At 42.2% G+C, this 9670-nt stretch overlaps 1 pseudogene; it reads right to left on the reverse strand.

Annotated features, from left to right (window-relative positions):
- Positions 1-2928: 2928 nt before the first annotated feature.
- On the reverse strand, positions 2929-9178 carry LOC118849213 (annotated as a pseudogene).
- Between the last annotated feature and the right edge of the window lie 492 nt (positions 9179-9670).

The following is a 9670-nucleotide window of genomic DNA, read 5'->3' on the forward strand; positions in this document are numbered from 1 at the left end:
AAAGACTGCACCTGAGGACCTAGAGGGCCACACGTGGCCTCAAGGCCGCAGGTTCCCCACCCCTGTAGACCATTGATTAAAATAGGCAAGTCACTCACAGTTACTTATTGCATAAAATTGCTTTTACTGTGTACAGTGTTCTCCTGGTTGTGCTGACTTCATTTTTCATTAGTTCATGTAAGTCTTTCCAGCTTTTTCTGAAATCATCCTGTTTGTCATTTCTTGGAGCACAATAGTGTTCCATCGCAACTTGTTCAGCCATTCCCCAACGGATGGGCATCCCCTCAGTTTCCAATTCTTTGCCACCACAAAAAGAGCTGCTATAAATATTTTTGTACAAATTGGTCCTTTTCCTTTTCCTTTGCTCTCTTTGGGGTGTAGACCTAGTAGGGGAATTGTTCGGTCAAGTGGTGCACACAGTTTTCTAGACCTTTGCACAAAGTCCCAAATTGTTCTCCAGAATAGTTACACCAGTTCACAATTCTAACAGTGCATTAGTACCCCAATTTTTCCACATTCCCCTCCAACATTTGTTGTTTTCCTTTTCTGTCATGTTAGCCAATGTTAAAGGTGGGAGGTGGCACCTCATAGTTGTTTTAATTTGTGTTTCTCTAATAAGTAGTGATTTAGAGCTTTTTAAAAAAAATATTACTACAGATAGCTTTGATTTTTTTGTCTGAAAACTGCTTGTTCATCTCCTTTGATCACTTATCAATTGGAAAATGACTCCTATTCTCATAAATTTGACTCAGTTTGCTATATATTTGAGAAATGAGGACTTTATCAGAGAAACTTGCTGTAAAATTCCTCCCCTCAATTTCCTGCTTTCCTTCTAATCTTAGCTATATTGGATTTGTTTGTGCAAAACTTTTTAAATTTAATGTAATCAAAATTATCCATTTTACTTCCTGTGATCTTCTCTACCTCTTCCTTGGTCATAAATTCTTCCCTTATCCATAGATCTGACAGGTAATTTTTTTCCATGCTCCCCTAATTTGCTTATGGTATCAGCTTTTGTGTCTAAATCATGTACCCATTTTGACCTTATTTTGATGTATGGGTAAAGGTTGGTTCATACCTACTTCCTGCCAAACTGCTTTCCAGTTTTCCCAGAAATTTGTGTCAAATAGTGAGTTCTTATTCCAAAAGCTTGGATCTTTGGGTTTATCAAACAGTAGATGTGGTCATATACTACAGAATAGGCAGTTAATAATGTTGGTTGTATGAATGAATAGAGAAAAGCCTGAGATACAAAAGATCTAAAATCAAAAGTACTTCTTGATTTTTTTTTTCTGTTTTGGAGAAGTTTTTTCTTCTCTCTTGCTGTACTTGGCTCTAGTGAGTTTATCTTCCCTAAGTTTCTTCTGACCAGTTGACAATGAAGGATATGATTTAGATGTGGGCTGAGGAATACAGGGAAACCACCCTGGGATCGAATGTGATGGAATGTCATCCAGGAAGCAGATAAGCCACATGTGGATCATTGAGAGTGGATTGAGTGCAGATCTTTCCATGAAAGAGGAGGTCAGGACAGAGCAGATCATGCCTTCCCTATGAGTCAAAGGAGGGGGTAGCTGGGTAGGGCTGAACCTAAGGTGTGGCAGATGTGGAAGGGGAAGGGAATGGGGAAGGTCCTAGCGTTGTAGAATGTAGGTGAGGATTTCTTCGGTGAGTCTTCTATTGCTTCATTTGGAACAGCTGTGAGAGTAGCATGGCAGGTAATAATGATGTAAGGCTAAGTACCAAAAGAATGGTGGTGGGACTGAGAAGAATATTCAAGAATATTGGTCTTGCTTTTGACAGCAACCTCTAGCACATATGGACAGGTACTCTGAGGTGTGTTTCCATCAGTGGGGATGGATTTATACCAATCCACCCATGTTCTCACCCCTCTCTCCAAGCCCCACCCCACTCCAAACTTCCTTTGTGGTCCGGCTTCCCTACTAGACTGTTCCATCAGGGCAGGATTTTCTCTTTTCTAAATGTTGACTTTTCCCAGGAAGTTAGGTTAGGGATCTATACAAGAGGGCCTTGAATAATTTTTTTAAAAGTTGATTGTTGATTGAGTTGGTTGGCTAAGGTTAGAGGGGTGATTTATCGGGCAGAAAAGGGTCCAGCTAACCAGCCTCTATGGAAACAGAATTCGTGGCCTTAGTCCCATTTGAATCACATTCCAACCTTTTGTTGTTCTTGAGTTATTTTTCAGCGATGTGCGTCTCTTTGTGACCCCATTTGGGGTTTTCTTGGCGATGATACTGGAGTAGTTTGCCATTTCCTTCTCCAGTTCATTTTACGGATGAAGAAACTGAGGCTAAAGGGTGAAGTGACTTGCCCAGGGTCACACAGCTAGTAAGTGTCTGAGGCCGTATTTGAATCATGAAAATGAGTCTTCCTGACTCCAGGCACAGTGCTCTATCCCCTGCCCCACCCAGCTGCCCCACATTCCAACCCAGTTTTTCTCAAATTGTTTTGGACCCTCATTTACCTGTGAACTTGCCACAACCCACTGGAGTGTGTCTACAGGATATCATCTCCCTTGTCCCCTCACCACAAGGCATCTACCAACTACATACCCACAACCAATACTGCATGGGTGTATGTATGTATAAACATACACCTACAAGGAGGCAGCTTGGTGAGTGGAAAGAACACTGGAGTTAAAATCAGGTTCACATCCTGCCTCTTCTACTTTACCACCTATGTGGGCTTGGGGCAGTTATTTCATTTCCCTGGGTCTTAGTTTCATGGTATATAAAATGAGAGATTGGCCTGGAGGATCTCTAAGGTCCCTTCCAACTCCAAATCTTATGATTCTTTTTTTTTTTTACATAAAGTGCTTTTTTAATGTAAGAAATTTTGAAGAGATGTACAATCAGGCTCAAGCTGTGCAGTTCAAAAGCACGGAGGGGAAGGGAAAAAAAGTCATATTTAACCAAAGACTAAGCTGGACTTGCCACCAGGTGGATTTCTTCTGGATGGTGCTGGTGCTGATGCAAGATTTCTCTTCACTCTGTCCCAGGTCAACTTGTACGTCTGCCTCCTTATTTTCATGTACATCACCTTCTCCCTTTGGACCTAAAAAATCTCCAGGACTGGCTTCAGAAGAGTTTTTTCTTTGGAGTCCAGATGGTTTAGAATTATTCCTACTAAACTGAGGACCTGCTGACTTGGCCCAGGAAGGTTGATTTTCCTCAGATGTTCCAAAAATATTAGATGCCATTTGGTTCTTTCTCACTGGTTGTTCTGTAGGCTCATCAAAGCCCAAAGTAAAATTAGACCCACCACTTGGAGGATGTAACACCCAGGAGCTATTCTTGCCATTGGAGTTGACGCCCTTGAAGTGGTGGTGGACATGGCAAAGCCAGAGCTGGGGTGGGGGTGGACGGACAGGTGAACAGAGAGAGAGCAGCGTGGCTTTCAGACAAGGTCCAACTGAAATCTCATGATTCTAACAACATTTTAAAAAGTAGATTTTTCATTATATTTTATTTTTACCTGACCAAGATTTTCTCCAGTGTCCCACCTTCCAGTCTCAGAGAGCCATTCCTTATAACAAAGAATTTTTAAAGAAATGAATAAAAAAAGAAGAAGAAAAAGACCAATAAAAAAAAAAACATGATGTTAAAAAACACTGCATGCAACCCTATATTCATTTTAAGGTGAGCCTAGGCTATTCAGTAACAGATCTGCAACCACCATGAACTTGAAGGACTGATAGTAAATACAAACCAGAAGATACACATTTGAGAATGAATTTGATAGGATTGGATTGGATGACCTTGGAGGTGCCTTATGATACTATGAGTAAATAGGGTGTGAATATATTTAATTTCTTTATACTTGGTATTATTCCTGGTAAGTTAAACTATTCAAATGTCGTTGGGGAAGTCAGTTGATAGGGTTAGGATTGATGGTAGTTTAGAGTAAGAGGGTGATTTGGTTTCTCTTTGTTTCTTTCTCTCCCTTTCTCTTCCTTCCTTCCTTCTTTCCTTCCTTTCTTTTTTTGTTCTTTCTCTCTCTCTCTTCCTTCCTTCCTTCCTTCCTTCCTTCCTTTCTTTCTTTCTTTCTTTCTTTCTTTCTTTCTTTCTTTCTTTCTTTCTTTCTTTCTTTCTTTCTTTTTCTTCTTTTTTCTTTCTTTCCTTCTCTCTCTCTCTCTCTCTCTCTCTCTCTCTCTCTCTCTCTCTCTCCTTCCTTCCTTCCTTCCTTCCTTCCTTCTCTCCCTCCCTCCCTCTTTCCTTCCTTCCTTCCTTCCTACCTTCCTTCCTTTCTTCTTTCTTTCTTTCTTTCTTCCTTCCTTCCTTCCATCTTTCCATTCTTTCTTTCTTCCTTTCCTTCCTTCTGTCTCTCTCTCTCTTCCTTCCTTCTTTCTGTCTCTCCCTCTCTCCTTCCTTCCTCCCTCCCTCCCTTCCTTCCTTCCTTCCTTCCTTCCTTCCTTCCTTCCTTCTTTCTTCCTTCCTTCCTTCCTTCCTTCCATTCTTTCTTTCTTCCTTTCCTTCCTTCTGTCTCTCTCTCTTCCTTCCTTCCTTCCCTCCCTCCCTCTCTCCTTCCCTCCTCCCTCCCTCCCTTCCTTCCTTCCTTCCTTCTCTCCCTTCCTCCCTCCTTCCTTCCTTCCTATCTCTCTCTCTCTCGCTCTCTCTTTCTCTTTCTTTCTTTTCTCCTTTTCTTCCTTTCTTAGTTCAATTGGAATTAAAGTCCTCAGAAAAGTAGGTTCTCAATAATACTGATTTACAATGTTCATATACAAAACCACACACTAATTATCTTCCTATCAGCCAATCACACACATGTTCATAATCAAGCATCTGTGGTTTCTAGTATGCAAACTCCCTTCATCAAGGCAGATGATTATAGATCATTATATAATTATAAGTCACTGTATGTAATTTATAGTTTAATAGAATTGTTAAGACTCACAAAAGTTTGGTAACTTGAACATGTTTGTTTTTTGTTGTTAAGTCCTTTTTTCCAGGAGCGTCCAACTCTCTATGACCCCATTTGGGGTTTTCTTGGCAGAGATACTGGAATGGTTTGCCATTTCCTTCTCCAGCTATTTGACAGATGAGAAACTGATGCAAACAGGGTTAAATGACTTGCCCAGGGTCACAAGCTAGTCAGTGTCTGAAGTTGGATTTGAACTGATGAAGATGAGTCTTTCTGGTTCGAAGAACAGGGCTGTCTCCACTGTGCCACCTAGCTGCCCAACTTGCCCATGATCAAACAGCAAATAAATGTTGGAATCAGGATTTGAACCCAGTGCTTCCTTACTCCAAGGTCAGCACTTATCCGCTAGGTCAGTCAGTCAGTACACTAGAATTTTTTAAGTGCTTACTATATGCCAGGCATGGGGCTAAGTACTGGGGGTACAAATATGAATAAAAATAAACATAGTTCCTGCCCTTAAGGAGCTTACATTTTAATGGGGAAAGGCAACCCATAAAAGGAAGCTGAAAAGGGGGGTGGGGATGAAGGTACCCAGGATTGGGGCATGGTAGAGAAGTCTGGAAGTACAGGTTAGAAATGAAGACATGACTAGACTTTGTATCCTCCTTAAACAGAAGTTCTGGGAGAAGCCATCCCATCAGAGGGAGAGTCAGCAAGGGCTTTCAATATGTGAATTCCAAGGCTGGAATGATCTTCCAGGACAAAGAGGTTACTGGAGACATGATAGAGAAGTCTGGGGTGCAGCTTGGTGAGAAATGAAGACCTAATTGGCTTGGGCACCCTCCTTAAATGGATATTCTGGAAAGTACCATTCAATCAGAAGGAAAGGAAAGAGGTTACTTTGAGGTGTGAGGTCCATTATCTTGATCTTGTAGAATGACAGAGCTAGTTAGTATCTTAACCATTATCTATCCCAACACCCTTTTCCCAGATGAAAAAACTGATGCCCATAGAGAGGAAGTGACTTGGCCAAGGTCCTACAGTTACTGTAGTTACTGACTCCTTGTCCAGAGCTCTTACCACTAATGCTATGCTGCTTCTTTGTCCAAACCCCACCTTCTCCAAAAAAACCCCAAAACCCAAGCATTGTCATATATCTACTAGTTCAGTGCTAAATGCTAACAGGAATAGAGAATAGTTCTTACCCTCAAAGAGCATGGAACTCCTGTTTTATACACCTGAAACTTTCTTTTGATTCTTTGTTGGGTCTGCAGTTTTGTCTTCTTTAATAGAGACTGCCATCCTTAAATGCCTTTTCATCCTGTGCAATTAAAACACCGAATATTATGATTCATCAATAGCTACCATTTATAGAATGATTTATAGTTTACCAAGTCCTTTCCTCACACCAGTTCTATGAAGTAGGTAGTTTAAATATTATACCCATTTTGCTTCTAAGAAAACTGAGCCCCGGAGTAGGTAAAGCGACTTGTCTGTGGTAATAAAGCTAAATTAATACGTTGACTCTGGGACGCAAATTTCTGAGTTTCTTTCAGTTCTGAGTCTAGCAATCTTTACATTCTGCCCAATATATATGAAAGTCTAGTGTGGACAAGAAGCCCTATGGATGGGAAAGATCAGTGTCAACTCTCCTCATTAGGGAAGGTTTCTTGAGAGAAGGTAGAGTTTATGGTGTCTAGGATCTGAAAAAAATGGAGAGAAAGGTCAGGTGTGCCAGGTTAGGGGAGCAATGTGAGACTAGGTTTGAAGGTCAGAATGATCTGCTTGGGACAATGAAGATCAAAGAATTTAGAGTCGTAAGGGACTCCAGAGCTCATGTGGTTCAACATATATGGTGGAAATTAAATAAAAAGATGAGGAAACTGAGGCCCACAATTCCCCACTGGAATTGAGGTAGATGTTGGGGAATTAAGGTTGGCTAGAACAGGATGGAATGAGACTGTGTTTTTGGATGTCAGACTGAGGAAACTGGCAAAAAGGGAAAGGAACAGGTGTTGTGGCACAGAGATGAGAGGGTGAACTTGGAGTCAGAGGGTTTGGGTTCAAATCCTGATTCTGTCTCTTATGAACTGTGTGACCTTGGGAAAATCACGTAACCTCTCTGAGCAACAGTTTCTTCGTGTGTAAAATGAAGGGATTGGACATGAGCTTGAAGGTCACTTCTGACTCTCTATGACCTTATGAATGTATAAGCTCAGGGCATTATAAGCCACCAAGGGTGTTTTTGTGATGTACCAGAATTTTAAGGAATTAACCAAGAGACTAGTGTCAAATAGGTGAGCTTAACTGCCTAGGGGTGACAGTCCTGGCTCACAAGAAAACTAAGGGTCTAAACCAGGGGTGGGGAACCTGCAGCCTCGAGGCTACATGTGGCCCTCTAGGTCCTCAAGTGAGGCCTTTTGACTGAATCCAAACTTCACAGAACAAATCTCCTTAATAAAAGAATTTGTTCTGTAAAACTTAAACCCAGTCAACAGGCTGCACCCAAGGACCTAGAAAGCCACATGTGTCCTTTAGGCTGCAGGTTCCCCACCCTTGGACTCTAAACAAAAGAAGCCTGAGAAATGACCATGGAAATGTCCTCAGGGGTGCAGGTCCCCGATCATCCAGCAGATGGTGCTGGAGAGCTGGCTGAGGCCCAGTGAGCCACACCTGGACTGGCCTGGGCTCACTTCACCCTGGGTCCTGGGGTGGTCCAGGGGGCGGGGCTGCAAGGTGAGGACAGGTAAAATTGAGCAGCGAGAGCTATCATTGACCCGCTGTTCAGGGAAAACCTGGTTGAACAGGTGGCAGCTGTTTGGTTTGAGGAGAAGAGGCTGTTTAGGGTGTGTTGCTGAGGGGAGGGTGGAGGGCCAGGGCATGGATATGGGATTGGCAGCCAGGTTTCTCCTGGTGGAGCTCAACAGGACTGATCCTGCCATAGCCTCCTCCCTTCGTGCCTTGATAGTTGTAATAATTCACATTTACACAGCAAAACAATCATAATCGTGACAACAGCTAGCATTTATTTAGAACTTTAAGGTTTGCAAAGAGCTTGGTAATTGTTATAACATTTGATACAAATGTCCTTCCTCACCGCTTCCCTATGATTTAGGTACTGCCAGTCTCGTTATTTCCATTTTACAAATGAGGAAACCAAGGCTTACAGAAATTAAAGGAATGATTTGAACCCTGGTCTCTTGACTCCAAGATCAGAGCTTCTTCCCTAGGCCACATTATTTTACTATGGTGGCATGGTGAGATGAGACAGACTCTGGAAGAGAGCTGGTGGAGTTTTTGTAGGGGCAGATCATCCCGAAAGAACTATACTGGGTTTCTTGCCCTGGGCTCCTGGTCATCTGGTCTGTGTTGGGTGGGAGGGAAGGAGTTGTGTGCCATGGTTAGACCATATCTGAAGATGCTGGATCACTTGCGGGGACCATATTTTATGAAGCATATTGAAAATCTGGGGCACAGCCATAGGGGGATGGCCAAAATAATGAAGGAACCATAAGATTGCATAAGGAGGGATAGAAGGAGCTGGGAGTATTTAGCTTGGAGGGGGGAATACTTAGAAAGGATAGTATAGCTGACTTGAAAGCCTATTGGAAGAAAGATTTGACTTGTTTTGCTTGGCCTTAGCATATAGAACTAATAGCAATGGGTGGAAGCTCATTAGAGAAATATTTAGGCTCTATGGACTGCTTAAAATTGGAATTAGAGCATTAGCGTATTTCTCTTCACTGGGGGTCTTCAAGAAGAGACTGAAGGTTGTGGTGGTTATTGTAGAAGTACTCCTATTCAGGTAAGATTGGACATGATGACCTCTGAGGTTCCGTCCAACTTTGAGATCATGCAAATGATGTTGCTAAAGCCCCTGAATCTTTGGATGGGGGTATGGTTATGGAAAGGATTTGGTGGTAGAAAGGGAAACTGGACAGAACCAAGCTTGCCATGCGATGGTGGACTTTTCCTTTTTCTTCACTCCTTGGTTATACTCAACTGTCATTGGCACAATGTGAAAGGTATATGTCTAATTTCAGGGATCCATGATTCCATCCACATAGGCTACTCCCTCCACTGTGGGAGATTGCAAACCTTCTGTGCCATCATGGAGAAGGCCATCATGAACTGCAGTCTGATAGGATTCATCACCCAGTGGCCAACATTCTGATGGTGAAGATCTCCAAATGATCTAGGTTGATCCTTGGGAAGATAGTCACAAAATTTATCACTAGCTCATAACAACAACAGTAGTAGGGGTAGTACTAGTAGTAGGAATGGCAATGGTAGTAGTTGTAGTAGCAGTGGTGATAGTAGTAGTAATGGTGGTGATGGTGGTAGTGGTAATAGTAGTCATGGTAGCAGTAATAGAAGTAGTACCAATGGTGGTGGTGGTAGTAGTCTAAAGAGGACTGTAGTAAAGGTCAACACATATAATAATAAAATTTCATTAATTCAGTAATTTATGATAATTCTCAAGCCACGTGTGAGCCTCATTGAGTATCCAGTGTCTAAAGCAGGTGGTAAACTGGCACAGATGATGCTTATAGTGTGTTACCATGTGAGAAGGGCCTTCAAAGTGTTTTAATATGGAGAACTGCAGAGTGTTGAAGCTGGAAGGGACCTTAGAGATCACCTTGTCTACCCCTCCTTGTTTTATAAGAAAATTGAGTCCAGGACTGGAAAAGTGACTTTCCCAGCTGGTGTTTGAACCAAGGTTTCTGCCAACATTTTGGCAGTATGGTTCAGTGGAAAGAGCACTAGATTTGGAGTTAGAGGACCCGGA

This window comes from Trichosurus vulpecula, chromosome 4 (genome assembly GCF_011100635.1).
Source record: "Trichosurus vulpecula isolate mTriVul1 chromosome 4, mTriVul1.pri, whole genome shotgun sequence".
Taxonomy (NCBI): Eukaryota; Metazoa; Chordata; class Mammalia; order Diprotodontia; family Phalangeridae; genus Trichosurus; species Trichosurus vulpecula.